We start from the raw sequence: 18,954 nt of genomic DNA, 5'->3' as shown, positions 1-18,954 counted from the left end.
TCGGCTTGACGCTTTCCAGATCAGCAGAGCCCGCCTGTTACCGGACCACCTGGGTGACGAGAGACGCTGCGTGGGAAGTCCGCGTGTGAAGGAATAGTGACTTTTCACTGCATGCAATTAGAGAGGAAAATCGTAAGATAGAAATATGAGAGGGGGCTCATGCCACCTCTCACACTCTCCCATGGATTAAAGAAACCTGTTGAGTCGTGGTGTTGCTGGCGCGCCAGCGTGTTTGCAAGTACCTCATCTTCACGCTCTTATCTTTGCTTGTGGCGCGTACTCAGTTTTGGTTGCCTTATACTTGCCGTACGAGTTAACTGGAGGGTCTCGCCAAGGACAGGAACAGTTGGCGTTCGATGCTACCTGAGGCTGGAGTGTGCTTATAGTGGACAGGGAACCGACCACGTGTGTGGGGCAGCTTGGTGGAGAGCCTTTCCCGTGGCCTGGGAGGAGGCTTGTCGCTGCCTTGGGTTGCGTGCTGCTGGTTCGGGACACCGCTGTCTACGGTCGTCCGCTGCCTTATTGCCGCCTGCTGTACGCGACGCAAGCCATATCGGACGTCCACCGAAAAGTTGAGTGAGATTGTACTTAGGGCATGTGTGTGTAGGTGTTGAGAGCTGCTACCTCACTTCTGGTAACTGTAAGCGCATGGATGTTACCATGGAAGTAAAGGTGTGCCCAAGAAGAGTTCATGGAATTTAAGACAGGTGTTAGAAATTAATATAATGCACGAGCGTGCCTCTTCGAAGCTCGTGGGAAATTGTTGTTTGTTGTAATACGTAATCAGCTGCAAGGGCGTAATATGTTTATCAAATATATGGCATTCGAGTGTTTGGTGGCCTTAGCACAGCGAGCCCCAGTAAAGCTTATAATGAAATTTTCAGAACTGTACTCCTTACGGTTTTCACTGAACAGTGGTGCATAAGAGTTCACATAATTTAATTGTGACTAAGAATGGAGTGCCCACTGGAGTTGTTAGTAACTGTAAGTATTTTTTAATATCTTAATAGCAGGCAATTCTCCTTAAGGTTATTGATAATATTTGCGCTGTTGGTTGTACCTTGCTTGTGTAGTTCATTCGTAGTGGGGCAAGGGCAGTGTAGCGTTTTATTAAAAAAATGGCTCTGAGCGCTATGGGACTTAACATCTGAGGTCATCAGTTCCCTAGAACCTAGAACTCCTGAAACCTAACTAACCTAAGGACGTAACACACATCCATGCCCGAGGCAGGATTCCACCCTGCGACCGTAGCGGTCACGCGTTTCCAGACTGAAGCGCCTAGAACCGCTCGGTCACTCCAGCCGGCCGCAGTTTTATAATTTAATCTGTTATTTAATAGCTTTTGGTGATTCTTTACACTATCCCTGCGTACCTGTTCTGTGCGCCTGTTAGATGTTACAGCTGGCTGGCTGGCTACCTTTCCACCTGTGGATACCGGGGCTGTGAAATCCTGGGTAGCGGGAGGTGACTCCGGGTCGAAGCTCGAGAAGTGGGTCTTGTACGAACTGCCGCTTTCCGCCTCTCGCCTTGGCTTCTCCAAGTTAAGTTTTGGTTCTGCCTTCGAACGACGTGGCGTCACTCCTCGCTAATTAATTCAGCTTCTAATCATATTTACTTGGGTATTTATTATTTTTATTTAAACTGGCCTCAAGAGCAACATGCAATTGTGAAGGGTTGTTGCTGTGCTACTCTTAGTAAGACACCGCGCTGACTAATTGTGTTACTGGGCCTTGGAACCGAAGTTCGAAATCATAGTAAGCCTTAGTGATACTGATTGACTGTTGTGGTCTAGCGGTTCTAGGCGCTCAGTCCGGAACCGCGCGGCTGCTACGGTCGCAGGTTCGAATCCTGCCTCGGGCATGGATGTGTGTGATGTCCTTAGGTTAGTTAGGTTTAAGTAGTTCTAACTTCTAGGGGACTGATGACCACACATGTTTAGTCCCTTAGTGCTCAGAGCCATTTCAACCATTTGATTGACTGTTGAGTATGAAACAAGTGCTTTGTATTAAATTCATCCTGCTATTTATTGGGTGCATCTCTGGCAGGTTGTTATTTAGGTAAATGTTTTTGAGGACATCAGTTCTCAGTGCCAGAAGACTAGTTAGAAATGTTGTGTGCCTTAATTTAAGCCGTCAGGTGCATAATTGTCAGTAGTTTTAAAATTTTCTTATATATGAGATAGATTTTGTTTCATAAAAAGATATTGGTAGCAGATTCAATAAATTCTTGTGACTTACTATACTTATTACTTAAATTAATCAGGATTAAGATATTGTTGTTTTAAAGGAATTTGTTGATATGATTGTTAAATAAAACGAGTCATAACGAAAGGGGTCCAGTCCTTCCTATTGTTTCCATATTCCCTAGTAGAAGAGCGTTTGACCAGTGATCAATCGTGCTGCGCTTCTATGTATACGTCCAATCTTCTCTGTTAGCCCTATTGTTACGGGTCCCACACACTTGAGCAATATTTTATGTGCGGTCGCACGCATAATTTGTAAGCAATCTCCTTTATACTGTAGATTGACTACACTTCCCCAGAATTCTACCGACAAATCGAAGTTTACCATGTGCTTTACTTGATGTCACTACGGTCGCAAGGTTCGAATCCTGCCTCGGGCATGGATGTGTGTGATGTCCTTAGGTTAGTTAGGTTTAACTAGTTCTAAGTTCTAGGGGACTGATGACCACAGATGTTAAGTCCCATAGTGCTCAGAGCCATTTGAACCATTTTTTTACTTCAGGTCTATGTGAAGGGAATCCAGTCGATTTCACAATAGGTCGTTTACTATCGACTTTCAACGGCAACCTGCAGTTTCCTATTGCACGAGGGGCCTTCAGAAACTAAGTTACACATTTTTATAACAGGCCAAGTATCTTTTATTGAATGCTGCACTACACTTCAAAGGGGCAGAGATACATGACACACTATTTTTCAACGTAGCCTGTCAACTACGATCGGAACGTTGTAACAGTCGCTTAGTTCCTTCAGGATAGAAATTCACTTCTTATACGTCTACGTACAGACTCCTGCAGCCACCATCGTGTGCTCGGCGGAGGGTACCCTATAGTACTACTTCCTTTCTTGTTCCACTCTTAAATAGAGCGAAGGAAAAACGACCATCTGCATGCCTCCGTATGAACCCTAATTTCTCGTATCTTATCTTCGTGGTCATTATGTGAAATGTATGTTGGTGGCAGTACATTTTATCTGCAGTCAGCCTCAGATGCCAGTTCTATAAATCTACTCAATAGTGTTGTTCGAAGAGAATTTCGCCTTCCCTCCGGCATTTCCATTTGAGTTTCCAAAGCATCTTCATAACACTTGCATATTGTTCGAACCTACCCGTAACAAATCTAGCAGCCGTCCTCTGAATTGTTTCTATGTTTCCCTCTAATCTGACCTCGTACAGATCCCAAACACTCGAGGAGTAATCAAGACTAGTTCGCACCGGCGTCGTATATGCCGTCTCTTTTAAAGATGAGTACTGTTTCCCAAAATTCTCCCAATAACTCGTAGTTCCCTACCACAATCCTCTCATGCTGTTTCCAATTTATATCGCTTTGCAGCGCTATGGCTAGATATTTAAACGACGTGACTGTGTCAAGCAGGACAGTACTAATGCTGTATCTGAACATCACGGTTTGGTTTTCCTTACTCATCTGCATTATCTTACATTTTTAGACATTTAGAGCTAGTTGTTATTCATCGAACCAACTACAAAATTTGTCTATGTCAATATGTATTCTCTAACAGTCACTCAACTTGGACACCTTACCATGCCTCGGGTTTCACATCTTAAGAGGAAGCAGCTGCGGTGTGAATCAAAGATTCTTGGCCTGCCTATAGAAGGTGGCCTCCCAAAATTTGTAGCCTCGTTGTGCGCAGCGGTCGACAGTCCATTCGGCCTTTCTTTGGACATCATTGGAGAGACAGGTGCCTCTCTTCCTATTACGAGGGTTGTCTAGAGAGTAAGTTCCGATCGGTCACGAAATGGAAACCATAGTGAAAACCAGAAACGTTTTATTTGCAACAGTTAGGTACACCTTCCACCTACTTCTCTACATAGTCGCCGCTCCAACTTCGAGTTCTGTCGTAGAGTTGTATCAACTATCCAATATCCTCGTCATAGAAAGAAGCCACCTGTGCTTTCGGCCAGTTATCAGCACTGGTCTGCAGATCGTTGTCTGTGGAAAAATTTTGTCTTCATAGCCAGCGGTTCTTGTGAGCAGAGATGAGACTCAGGGGGAGCCAATTACGGACTGTATTGTGGGTGATCAAACACTTCCCATTGGAAACGATGCAGGGGCGTCTTCATTGCCCCTGCAATGTGCGGCCGAGAATCGGCATGAAGAAGGAACTGCTCGACAGTTGTGTTATGTGGGCTGCATGACACAGGCCAAATCTCTCACCACGCCCTCATACTGGGTTGGAGACGCTATTCCCTACGCATCTTAACGTGCTCACTGTTCACTCAAAACTGAAAAGAGCGACGCGACACGATCGACGAGCCCAACACATCTGTTCAAAGCTTTACCGGATTTTCCTTGTGGTTTCCATTTCGTGACCGATCGGAACTTACTTTCCGGACAACCCTCGTATTTCAGCCGCGTTAGATGATGTTGCAACGTAGTGTTGAAAGGGTACAGTACCGCCCGACATTCACAATAGGTACAACATTTTTCGTTATTCTAGTCAATACAACATATTTTTTCTAATAATAACTCAATTTCAATTAATACAGCGAAGCCGGATACCAGTGTGGGAAAGAATGACAATTTATTTATTTAATTGATCACATGTGCACCCCCACAAAATAAATCCCTACATCCTGTTTGGTGAGATCTGTGAAATGAATGAATGTATCGTCGTCTGCTAACCGCAGATAGTGAATGTGAATATATGATCATCTTTGAGACGATCTTTTGGTCGCCTTTGGTGGAACCAAAGAGATGAAATTTACCGGAGCTTTGAGCGCCTGAAATGTAGCTGACCAATGGGTAGCATGGTCTTCCCCCACCTCGACGGAGGTGCGAGATGATCTGAAGAACGGCCATGTTTCAGCACTCTGCCGCTGGATCTAGTGTTGGTAAGACCTGTCTTAGGTGTGCTCCGTAAAGACAAAAGAGTGGAGACATGGTATGCATGTGAAATACTTAAGAGTAGTTTGGAATAATAATTTCTCTATTTCAGGAACTTTTGTAGGGAGAATTAAATGTCAGGCAGGTATTATTAAGGGGATCGTAGTAATCTTCGGCGTCCTAGCGATTGGGGCGAGTTAACACCGTTGACCGTTGGGCTACGTGGGCATGCATTTTCCTGCATCGATGACCATTGCTGTCGGCGACTTTCTTGGGCGAAGAGCGGCTCTCGTAGCGTGCGACCTGGCTGCGACGTGCATCAGTCAGTCATGGTGTGCTAAATACGCCGAGATGTACTCAACAACGTGTTAGCAGCAGGGCACTATTATCCGGTGCCTACCTGGAGTCCTGAAGCTACTGTCTTCCTTGGCATTTGTTTGAAGGTATCTATGAAGACTGTTAATACTGCCCGGTGTGATCTGGCCAGGAATTAGGACTGTTGATACTTTTAAAAGTATCAGGAATCCGATATATCGCTATTTAGAGAAACCCCATTATCTGCCCTCGAAATACCGAAAAGATATGAGTACATATGAGTATATCGACATATGATTGAAGAAATATCGGCGTACCTGCCTGTAAAAGTATTGGGTACACATTGTAAACATACTGCCAGTTTTAGAGCTATATATTTAAGTACTGATTTATTACTAGATATCCTGTACACCAACAAGCTAGGAGGATGCCTACCACCCTTAGAGAACGAATTGAAAGGAAAACGATGCACGTTCACGCTGGGCAACAACCACTTTGCCAACAATTGTAACTGTATGTAAGTGACTCAATAAAATGTTCCGATGGGTTCGTCGTTGGTTTCGTCACATATTGGATTTCCCCGGAACATTCATGTCGACTTCCCCATTTTTCATACCTGACAACGGCATTGACCTAGCAGGTAAACGTTCCAGTTTCTGCTGGTAGCACCGAGCGCCTATTACGTTACCATTTTCTCTCGCACTCTTCGCCCACCAGAAAGACCAGTAATGTCATTTAGATTTTTCTCGCTCATTTTCAGCAACTGTTTTTAAAGAATGCCGACGTGACGAAGTGGGACGCTAGTTGCTTTAATAACCGTTTCCTTTAATGCAACAGTAGTGTTATTTCTTCACATTTGATATCTTGTTATTCCATTCTCACTGCCAGACCTCCCCCCCGCCCCCCTCCTCCGCCATCCCCCTTCCCAGTGCGTTCGGACTTGATCTTCTTTTGTGGCCACATACACATACTTCACACAGTCAAAGTGAAAGATCGAACGTGATGAAAGCTCAAAACGTAGTAAGACTCCTACAAACAGTGAAAGTAAAATTACATTCTACCATTAATTCAAAGGAACATGATAAGTGATTCCTTAATCGTACCACACTATATCTTAATTACCATAAAAGAGTAAACGGGATGGAATCATGGTTGGTAGTCACAATTTGTAATTAAGACAGTTTATTGACAATACCTCTTTAAAAAATAGACAATTACAAATTGTGGACTAGCCACTGGATAAAACTTTGCAAATACAGTTTGAACCCATAGTACTCAGTCTCTAACAAACAATTCCAAATTAAGAGAATATGGTTTCTGACAACTTCAAACTCCTATATCGGACTTCCCTCAAAATAGATACAATGAGAACAATTACAGGTAAAGGGTGACTTAATAACACTTGAACACTAGTGCCAAGCTAAGATGCCATTACATGATAGAACCACTTAAATAAAAAAAACTACAACAGAAACACTGATCTTTAAAAATATAAATGTTCACGTGCTCAGACGTGTTAATAAAAAAAATGCGAAAAAAAAGCTGCACAAGGAATTCTGCAGATGCTATGCAGTTTAAGGTTTAGCCGGATGCCGGTCCCTAATATTTAAGAAAACAAGATCATATACAAACAGCTTACATACAATATGTACATCTACCAGCTTAACCTGCCTTGACGGAAGGAAGAAAAATACTAAACTTTGGAAGGCGATATGTGAACAACTCCGGTAGAGGTCAGGTTCTTAAACACTGCCAGGCCTAGACCTCGGATGACATTTCACTCCCCGCCAAGGCGCTGGCACAATCAAGAGTTTCTGCGCGAATCACAAACACATTCCAATAACTCTGAAACGTAGAAACACTCGGCAAAACCTTTGACTCACTTACATATGGTCAACGGTATTAATAGAGTGCAGGCTTTAAAAACGGAAACACAAATTCAATTGATGAGACATAAAGCACTAGTAAAACATCAGAGAAAATTTTCAAATAACTGCCACCATTTAAATAGGCCAACTGAACTCTTCCACACCGTCTTAAGGTTCGACTGTGAAAGTCTCACCATAATAATATAATTTAAAATCTCTGAGTGCGTCGGTGAACAAACACAATCACGACGACTTACTCCATATCAGGTACACGATACGAGGAATCAGGCTCCACAGCTTGACCGCTTCCTTGCAAATTTTGTTCTCACCGAAGTCGCAGAACTTGTATCTCCAAGCTGCCCATGTCGGCAAAACGCCCAACCGATTTCACACCACAACGGGCAACGGTCATCACGCTCGTTCGGCAGCCGTTGACACTCGTCTCCCCGCGAATGTCACGAGATCTCCAGGGTTACCCATCGAAGACTGCACCTTCCAGTGTGACAACAACGTGGATTATCCTTCCTGACCTTAAACTGCACCCAAAAACGAAGTGCAGCCCCGTGGCCTGGCTACTGGGACACACAGCCTGCGCCATTTTTGAATTACAACTCATTGACGCCGTGCAGTACATGGCCTACCTGTGGGAATGTCATCAACGATTACAAAGTTCACCGTAGTACCGCGAACATTTTGCCAACACTTTATCGGTTGCGTTACTGTACGGATATCAGAGGAACGCTTCACTTACAGCGAATACTCTCGCTAGAAGTATCCCTTTTGTTTCTCTTTTCTCATTAGAGTTTTCCATTTTCTCTTAGTTTCTTACCTGATACACTTAATTCAAATTTTGTTTATATTTCAGAACTCATATTGATTATTTTTAGAATTGTTACTAAAAGCTCTCTGTGAATGACTTGTCATACATTTCAGTTGTATTTATTTCTGTTCTTAAAGGATTTCGACTATGTGAAATATTGACTAACTATTCACAATTACATTTTTCTGTTCATGTATTGTTGTAACGATATTATGTTCATAAATAAATTAAAAAAAATGCGCGTCCCTCGGGCGCATAATTTTTGGTAGTCGGGATTGTGTTTGCGCTGCCCTGACTAAATCTAGAATTTTAAAAAAAGAAAAAAAAGCTAACAACTTACCCTGAAGATAAGACACGCGAAAGCGAAGATAGATCAACTATAATCGATCTCTACGATACATGAACAAAATAACACTGGCGCCAGCTCGCCACGGCACAGAACAACTTCAAATATTTACCGAAAATAGAAAAAAGAAATATAATATACAATAAGAAATATCGACACTCGGTATTATGACTTTGATATTGATGCACCGAGGAGATAGATAGCTGATACATATCGATATATTTTGGAAAAGATATCGATATAACCCATATCGTCATTTTGTTAACAGCTCCACCAGGAATACAGTTTCTTCATGTCTTTCGGTTACCCCTTTGGGGCTGTGTGTCTCAATGTGGAGGCTTCTGTATGCGCCGAATTAGTATTCTGTAATGTTAATCTGGTACCTGAAATCATGGTTTGTTATTATTGAGTCTTTGATACTAACTTATGTGTCGACAGAAGTGCCGACACAGTGTTATTTAGAAGGGCCGAATAGGCACGCTATCAGCTCACCCAGAATATCGTGAAGTCTGAAACAGGATGCTCAATGAATGCTAATAAGAAAAGTACGTTGCTTTGGGAATACTTAACTTTAATCCATCCTTTTTGGTATACATCGCTTATGGTGAATACAAGTAAGACTCTCTCCAGATATGGTTAACTGCGCCTTGCTAGGTCGTAGCTATGGACTTAGCTGAAGGCTATTCTAACTGTCTTTCAGCAAATGAGAGGAAGGCTTCGTACGTCTAGTCACTAGCAATGTCGTCCGTACAACTGGGGCGAGTGCTAGTCCGTCTTTCTAGACCTGCCATGTGGTGGCGCTAGGTCTGCAAGTGCTGACAGTGGCGACACGCGGGTCCGACACGTACTAATGGACCGCGGCCGATTTAAGCTACCACCTAGCAAGTGTGGTGTCTGGCAGTGACACCACACTAACGATTGCAATTTCTGTTTGTTGCAGACCTCATAGCCGTTCCTGGGGCGAGTTATTGGATTTGGCCTGTAACTAAAGTCGTGTGCAGTCAGCCTAGCGGCACGTATGTGTGGGTCATGTGCGTGTGCGTGCTTGGAAGTATTTGCAAACTCTCTTACTCCGTACTGAGGAGCCCTTCGTGGTATACTTGTAGAGTTTAACCAGTTACAGAGTTTAAGCAGCTCTTTACAGTGTTTATTAGCCCCTGATGTGATAGAAGAAGAAACAGGAGTCGATTTAGAAGAGATAGGGGATCCAGTATTAGAATCGGAATTTAAAAGAGCTTTGGAGGACTTACGGTCAAATAAGGCAAAAGGGATAGATAACATTCCATCAGAATTTCTAATATCATTTGGGGAAGTGGCAACAAAACGACTATTCACGTTGGTGTGTAGAATATATGAGTCTGGCGATATACCATCTGACTTTCGGAAAAGCATCATCCACACAATTCCGAAGACGGCAAGAGCTGACAAGTGCGAGAATATCGCACAATCAGCTTAACAGCTCATGGATCGAAGCTGCTTACAAGAATAATATACAGAAGAATGAAAAAGAAAATTGAGAATGCGCTAGGTGACGATCAGTTTGGCTTTAGGAAAAGTAAAGGGACGAGAGAGGCAATTCTGCCGTTACGGCTAATAATGGAAGCAAGGCTAAAGAAAAATCAAGACACTTTCATAGGATTTGTCGACCTGGAAAAAGCGTTCGACAATGTAAAATGGTGCAAGCTGTTCGAGATTCTGAAAAAAGTACGGGTAAGCTATAGGGAGAGACGGGTCATATACAATATGTACAACAACCAAGAGGGAATAATAAGAGTGGACGATCAAGAACGAAGTGCTCGTATTAAGAAGGGTGTAAGACAAGGCTGTAGCCTTTCACCCCTACTCTTCAATCTGTACATCGAGGAAGCAATGATGGAAATAAAAGAAAGGTTCAGGAGTGGAATTAAAATACAAGGTGAAAGGATATCAATGATACGATTCGCTGATGACATTGCTATCCTGAGTGAAAGTGAAGAAGAATTAAATGATCTGCTGAACGGAATGAACAGTCTAATGAGTACACAGTACGGTTTGAGAGTAAATCGGAGAAAGACGAAGGTAATGAGAAGTAGTAGAAATGAGAACAGCGAGAAACTTAACATCAGGATTGATGGTGACGAAGTCAATGAAGTTAAGGAATTCTGCTACCAAGGCAGTAAAATAACCAATTACGGACGGAGCAAGGAGGACATCAAAAGCAGACTCGCTATGGCAAAAAAGGCATTTCTGGCCAAGAGAAGTCTACTAATATCAAATACTGGCCTTAATTTGAGGAAGAAATTTCTGAGGATGTACGTCTGGAGTACAGCATTGTATGGTAGTGAAACATGGACTGTGGGAAAACCGGAACAGAAGAGAATCGAAGCATTTGAAATGTGGTGCTATAGACGAATGTTGAAAATTAGGTGGACTGATAAGGTAAGGAATGAGGTTCTACGCAGAATCGGAGAGGAAAGGAATATGTGGAAAACACTGATAAGGAGAAGGGACAGGATGATAGGACATCTGTTAAGACATGAGGGAATGACTTCCATGGTACTAGAGGGAGCTGTAGAGGGCAAAAACTGTAGAGGAAGATAGAGATTGGAATACGTCAAGCAAGGACGTAGGTTGCAAGTGCTACTCTGAGATGAAGAGGTCAGCACAGGAAAGGAATTCGTGGCGGGCCGCATCAAACCAGTCAGTAGACTGATGACAAAAAAAAAAAAAAAAAAAAATTTGCCCCCAGTAAAGGTATACCTTAATTTTTTAAATCTTGTTGGAATTATTATGTAATAATTTTTTAAGTGATCTTGTACATTGCTTCTTGTTATTGCTGCGAAGGTTAACTTGGAATGTTATGAGCGAGTCACTCCCGTACTGAAGTCTTAATAGTTGAATTTTCTGTTGCAAGTTTAAATATTACGGTGTATCTTAATTTTTATCAGACTTGTTTCGCTGCCTGTTGTCTGGTATATGTTGACAGTCTTGCATCGGCAGTGACTGACGCGTTGCTGTTCTGCTGGTCGCGGGCAGGGACGAGTTTTCCTTCTGCTTCTGCTGCCTTCCCGTCATCGCACTAGGCCTACGTGTTGGCAGGTCACACGCGATTCTGCGGCTCTTCCGAGCCAGCCTCAAGTTGAATAGTTCGTTGTTACGCTTTTGGTATCGTGCTACGGCGGGGGTGTCGCCGGCTTAGGAAGAAATTGACTCTGTATTTCTGTTATTGTTGTGAGGCTTTTGTGGGAGCGTGATGAAAGTCTCTTGGGAAAGTGAGCACTGAGTTTCTTGAATTCTTTAAAAAATTAAGGGCTTCATTGTCATTATCATTTTAATTGTGTTTTGGGTCCCGGTAGTTTATTCAAGTACTTAACGTGATTTATGTGGAACAGACTTGCGGCCAATCAGTGAAATACTGTACTACTGTTGCTTCGGTCTTACATGTGGGTGGCGTTTGGGCACAATAACTAGTCCAGATATATGAATTTTAATTTTTTTTATTTTATGTTTGTTGAACTTATATTCAAATCTAGTTGTGGGATGAGCCCATAGTTTATTTCATTAATTACCAGTCTGTAGTCGGGCCACCGTACACATTTCTTGAGTACTATTTGTAATTTTATGCATAATGCAAATGTCCTTATATATAGAGAATTTAATTTAAAAATCTTAACTATTTGTATGTGTTTCGCAAGAATATTGGTAACTGTCTGTTGACTCATGACTGAATTGTTATTAAATACAAATATTTGTTTGAGAATGATAAATGGCGCACCACGTTGAGCCACCCTTCGACGTATTCTCCTTATATTAATTCCAATCCTTGTTCTTGGTCTCAACTACTAGCCTGAGACGTGGCTACGTTCTGTTTGGCAGTGGGTGCTTGAGTTATCTACTCTTTGCGTCATTTGTCATTTCTTTGAGTTATTGTGCTAATACTTTTGTCATTTATTGACTTATTATATCAGCACTTTTGATTGTTTTTCAGAAAGTCACCTGTCATGGATTCCAGGGGATGTCTCGGGATTTCGCATCTTAAGAGGGTGCAGCTGCGGTGTGAAAGATTCTTGGCCGGCCTATAGAAGGTAACGCCCCAAAATTGGTAACCTCGTTGCGCGCGGCGGTGGACAGTTCATTCTGCCTTTCTTTGAACATCATTGGGAAGACAGGCGCCTCTCTTCCTATTATTTAGAGGGCCACTGTGGCCGAGTGGTTCTAGGGGCCTCATTCCGGAACCGCGCAGCTGCTACGGTTGCAGGTTCGAATCCTGCCTCGGGCTTGGATGTGCGTGATGTCCATGGGTTAGTTAGGTTATAGTAGTTCTAAGTTCTAGGGGACTCATGACGTCAGATGTTAAGTCCCATAGTGCTTAGAGCCATTTGAACCATTTTAACCTATTATTTCAGCCACGTTAGGTGCTGTGCAACGTATTGTGTCTTTCGTAGAGGGCAGCCAACCCACCTATAACCAGTTTTGTGAGATCCAGGCGCACCTAACTCATTGGGGGAATCGCTTAAAGTATTTTAGTCACGAAGGAGATTTTCACTCTGCAGCGGAGTGTGCGCTGGTATGAAACTTCCTGGCAGATTAAAACTGTGTGCCGGACCGAGACTCGAACTCGGGACCTTTGCCTATCGCAAAGTGCTCTACCAACTGAGCTACCCAAGCATGACTCACAACCCGTCCTCACAGTTTCAATTCTGCCAGTACCTCGTCTCCTACCTTCCAAACTTCACATAAGCTCATCTGCTAAACTTGCAGAACTAGCACTCCTGGAAGAAAGGATATTGCGGAAACGTGGCTTAGCTACAGCATTGGGGATGTTTCCAGAATGAGATTTTCACTGTGCAGCTGAGTGTGCGATGGTATTAAACTTCCTGGCACACTATTTTAGTCATACTGAAATTGAGTATTGTGAGAAGCAAGAGATTAAACAGTTACTTAATCGGGTACGGGCCTTAAGAGCAGCATCCCTTCGTGCAGAGAGCGAGGATGAGGGGTCAGAACAGGAAGTTTTAAGTCGTAATCAGCTCCTTGATGATAAGCGCTGCGGTGCACGAGGTCTTGGTAGTTTTGCCTCTGATCACTTCGCCAAATTGCGCAATCCGATTATGTGCCTCGTTACCGGTATATTTCCGTTGCCTATTGATGGACTGCATCAGGTACAACAAGTGCTGTGGCCGATTCTCCGGTTCGAGTCTCCTGTTAATGCCTTGCACATACCGAACCATGTGATCCTTTTGTTGTTTTATCTATTAACCAAATGGACACTGAGTATCTTGGTCTCTGAAACCATGGGACATCAGGATTCCGTAGGACAGCTCAGGGCTTCAATTATTCACAGAAAGTTATTGACGCGTATACGCAATGAGCCTGAGCGGAAGTATTATTGGTTCAAAATGGCTCTGAGCACTATGGGACTTAACATCTTAGGTCATCAGTCCCCTATAACAAGGGGAGGCCGCCAATTGTGAAATTCAGATTCGATTCATACTGCGCATAATAAAAGCTCATGGCCAGAGGTGTAATGTGGCAAAGCACCAAGATGCACTTCTCAGCCGTTGTCGAGCAAATCGACAGTTAAAAGAAACCGTTGCGGTGAAATACACTCTACGATTAATGATTTTGTACAGTCTTGTGGTGCAGCGGTAAGCGCTCGGGTTCGTAATCCGAAGGTCTCTGGATCGAATCTCGCGCCATACAACCCTTTTTTCAGTATTTGTTATATATATATATATATATATATCGAACATCATTATGTTTTCCGCAAACAAAGTTGTATTTCACAAATGTTATTAATTGTCTTCATAACGTTAACCACGTATAGTTAACGGAAGACGTAGAAACGATATTCCGAAACGAATACGTATAGCGTAAGTCACACGTTCGAATTAGAATAGAGACCCCACGAACACAAATTTGCTGTGGCAGGTATGAAATATAAACTACGTTACTCGCTCGTTACACTTGAAGGACAGATGTTGAATGGGCCGAAACGAGCCGCCGCATAACAGCGTAGTTGCCTGCTAACTTCGAAAGAAGGTAGATACGGTCCCTAGCGCAACTTGTAACATCATCGAAAATTAGTACGGACGGGAGAGCTTTGGTACACCCTGTTAAACAAACGGAAAAATGGAGGCGGTACAATTGGAGAGCGATCCGCCGTCACCAACATGCATAAGCAATTCATTAATAGTTTATACATATATATTTGAATTACAAAAAACTAATAATAAAAAAAAATTGCCTGGCGCGAGATTCGATCCGGAGACCTTCGGATTACGAACCCAAGCGCTTACCGCTGCGCCACGACGCTGTAGAAAATTATTAATCGTAGAGAGTATTTCACCGCAACGGTTTCTTTTAACTGTCGATTTTCTCGACAACGGCTGAGAAGTGCATCTTGGTGCTTTGCCACATTACATCTCTGGCCATGAGCTTTTATTATGCGCAATATGAATCGAATCTGAATTTCACAATTGGCGGCCTCCCCTTGTTAGAACTACTTAAACCTAACTAACCTAAGTACATCACACACATCCATGCCCGAGGCAGGATTCGAACCTGCGACCGTAGCAACCCCGCGGTTTCGGACTGCAGCGCCTAGAACCGCACGGCCACCGCGGCCGGCAAGTATTATTTGCGGGTGCAAGCCTCTTCCGAGACACTGAGCCAATATGTTGAACGAGTGCGTATGGCTGTCTCAGATCTCGATATGGGGGTAATCGAGTCTGACGGAATCTCCAATATTTTAGAAGGCATGCGCCCAGAGGATGGGTCTCGCTTGGTGTTTTAGCGGCGCCTGATTAATTTCGATGAATTTCGATGAATTTCGATGACTGCTAGAGTCAGTTGAAGCACTGACCTTTCCTGACGAGCATCGTGGCGAAGATGGAAGTGTATCTTCGATGCCTTTTATTCCGCGGGGCTACAAACTACGATTCGAATCTGACTAGTCCGGTCGCTAGCGTTTTATCGCTGCGGTGCCAGTGACAACCTTATGCACGAGCGCCTTGTTGTGAGAAGCCCCAGACCTAGTAGCTGACGCCATTGAGGAAGTATAATGTGTCACAAGAGGTGCCGGTTTCATTGTACGCGTATTTGTGCTGTGGAAATATCTTTCCTTCCTTACTTTTGTGCCTGGGTGGGCAGGAACCAGTTTGCGCGTTATTGATCTCTGGTAGTTCGGTCTCCTTATTTGATTACTAACGGTATCAGGTGTCTGGCCACTTGTGTAAACAGTCCCCCGTGCGCTCGTCTTCTCAGAGATGTCGCGCGGCCAACGAACAACAGTTGCCCCTGGTTGGCGAGGTACGCCGTGGTTTATCGTGGTTTATCCGTTTGTAACTTCTCATGACAGGTCACACTTCTAGTAGTTAAAGTCTTGGGCCTCACCTTATTGTTCGGCTGCTATTTTATTCGATGGACCGGGCTGGTCCTTGACTTTGGGAATGGTAGCTTGTCCTTTAAATTTTCTTCTTAGGAGAGCGCAGTCCTCAGCTCTTATTGCAGCCCGAACCTCATTAATTCTGAAAATTGCGAAACCGCGAAGTTTGCGGTCGGTCATCTTTATCTGGAACAGTCGAGACTGTTTTAGGACCCTTTGCGGGAGTTTCTGGATCTACTGTCTGACAAATATGATGTTATTAATTTTATGTAATATAATATTCGTCTTGCTGATGATGTTCCTAGTTGGTCAGGCTTCTTGTCGTCTTTTCCCACCAAAAACGAAAATTTTGAGGCAGAAGAACATTGCTGTGTAGCGAGATGGGGCAATCACGCCTTCCACTTCTCACTAAGCTTCAGCAGTACTCCTTGTCGCTTAAGTTCAGAGACAGGACTATACGCCGGAAGTTGATTACAGGTTCCTAAACGAGAAAGTCATTTTGGACTCTGTCCGCCGCTCGTGGTCTCGCGGTAGCGTTCTCGCTTCCCGAGCACGGGGTCCCGGGTTCGATTCCCGGCGGGTCAGGGATTTTCACCTGCTTCGAGATGACTGGGTGTTTGTGTTGTCCTCATCATTTCATCATCATTCAGGACAGTGGCGAAATTGGACTGAGCAATGGTTGAGAAATTGTACGGGCGCTGATAACCACGCAGTTGAGCGCCCCACAAACCAAACATCGTCATCATCATCACATTTTGGAATCAGTCCCCATATCTGATCTTCACAACTGTTTTACGAGGTTTCCTGGTTCTAGTTGCTTCACTGTGCTCAATTTGAATCAAGCGTATTGCCCGATTCTCTTGACCGAAGTATCTAGGCGTGTCACGGACTTTCGCACGGACTGGAATCTATAAGAGTTTAGTAGAGTGCCGTTCGGTTTGCCAACTGGAGACACTATTCTTTCTCGTTTACCGAATAATGGTTTGGTGGATATGAAATTTGTGTGTGTTTACAACTACCTTGATGATGTGGTTGTCTTTAGCCGTTTGTTCTAGAAACACCCTTCTCCCCTTGGTCAAGTGTTGTCCAGACTTCATTTTGCTGGATTAACAGTGAAGCCATTCAAAATTACCCTTGCCAGGTACCAGATCTGGTTTTTGGGTCACCTCGTTTCAGGTGACGACATTAGGATAGATAAACGGACCTGAAGAAATTTCTTCCATCTAGGAGCAAGACGGAGATGGCTAGGTTCATAGAAAAGGCACTAATCCTCGGCTACCGGCTGTGCCTAGTTTCGAAAAGAGATTTATTGTCCAGACTGACGCTTCGAACGCTGGCGTTGCCGCGGTTTTGGGATGTGGGTGGAAGATGTTCTTCAGCTTTTGCCTCAAGGAGATTGATGGGTCCGGAACTTATGTACTTGGTGTATGAGTTTGAAGCCCTAGCCGTTCTATGCGCCCTTGAAAAGTTCAAATTTTATTTTGAACACAGAGAATTTGATTTAGAAACCGACTATCAGGCGCTGGGTTGGGTTCTGGCTAGGACTAGGAAAACTGGCAGGATTGCGACATGGACTGTCCTCATATCGTTTTAAGGTACTCCATATTAAAGGCTCCGACAACCAGATAGCAGACGCGCTAAGTCGCATGTTTGCACAGGAGGATCCGGGAGCTGAAGAGGAGGCTAGGGAGCCTCATAATATTGAGTGCGGTGTGTCAGCCGAAGTATCGCAATTGTTTGGCAGCCTTAATGCCAAAAAGAATGAGGATCCATCGTGGGGACCTATTAGGAGGAAATTGTCTGGAGGCTGTGTCCCGAAGTATTTGTTAAAGGATGGGATTTTTTGTAAACAAACAGATGAACTCGGCGAGCCAAGGATTTGTCTCTCTGTTCAGTTACTTCCCTCCAACTTTCATTACTTCCATAACTCCCTGGTGGGTGGTTATTTAGGTCTTTAAAAAATGTTGGAGAAGGTACGCGCTCATCTCACGCGATCTTCGTTGTACAGTGGTATTCAAGGTTTGGTTAATGAGTGTAAGTCTTGTAAGAGGGGTAAATCGAACATTAACTCACCTATGGGACTGCTACAGTCTGAGCGAGAGCTGGATAAACTCTTTATCGTTTCGTAGGACACCTTCCCCATACTACGAGAGACAACCGTTACATCTAGGTTGTTGCCGATGCGCTCTCTATGCTTGTTTGGCTGCTCCCTAGCCAAGGGGTTACAGCCGCCATTACCATTCATCACCTAAATAACATCATTTTGTGGTTTGGCCCATCCAAGGCCCTTGTGAGCGATAACGCCCTCGCCTTTGTCTCCAGGTAGTTTAGACAAATCTGTTTCCACAAAGCCCTTAGGCATTTACCACCACGCCATATGATCTTCAGGCGTCCTTTGCGGAGAGGATCAATCATAATCTCAAAGCGGTCTTAATCACTACTCTGGCTTGACGACCATTTGTGGAGTCGAATAAACATTTTAACACCGTTGGGCTATACGGGTCAGCGTTTTCCTGCAGGGTTAACGGTTGCTATCGGTGTGTGTAATGGGCAAGTAGCGGCTGTCGTTGCGTGCGACCTGGTTACGACGTGCATCAGTCATTCGTAGTGTGCTAATACGCCCAGATATATTGAACAGCCTGTTAGCAGCCACGAGCAGCGGGGTAATACAGTATTATCCGCTGCCTACCTGGAGTCTTCAAGCTATTGGCCTCCTTGGTATTTGTTTGAAATTATCTACGAAGGCTGTTTAGTAAGTACCGTACTTGAAGACCGTTAATTCTGCCCGGTTTGAGCTGCTCAGGAATCCAGCTTCTTTATCCTTTTCTCTGATCCTTTGGGGCTGTGTGTCTCATTCTGGGTGTTTCTGTATGCGCCAAGTTAGTATTTTGTAATATTAATCTTGTACTTCAAACTTGGTTTGTTCTTATTGAGCGTTTGATAGTACTGATTGTAATTTATGTTTATTGTGGACCTCATAGCCCTTCCTGGAAAGAGTTATTGGATTTGGCCTGTAACTAAAGTTGTTGCGCTCGGCTTAAGGGTATGCAAGTGTGGGTCATGTGCGTGTGCATGCTTGGAAGTATTTGCACACTCTCTTACTCCGTATTGAGGAGCCCTGCGGGTTATAGTTGTACAGTATAACCGAATATTTGCA

This window comes from Schistocerca cancellata, chromosome 3 (assembly GCF_023864275.1).
Source record: "Schistocerca cancellata isolate TAMUIC-IGC-003103 chromosome 3, iqSchCanc2.1, whole genome shotgun sequence".
In the NCBI taxonomy this organism is placed as follows: domain Eukaryota; kingdom Metazoa; phylum Arthropoda; class Insecta; order Orthoptera; family Acrididae; genus Schistocerca; species Schistocerca cancellata.
Note: the sequence above shows the minus strand (reverse complement) of the source record.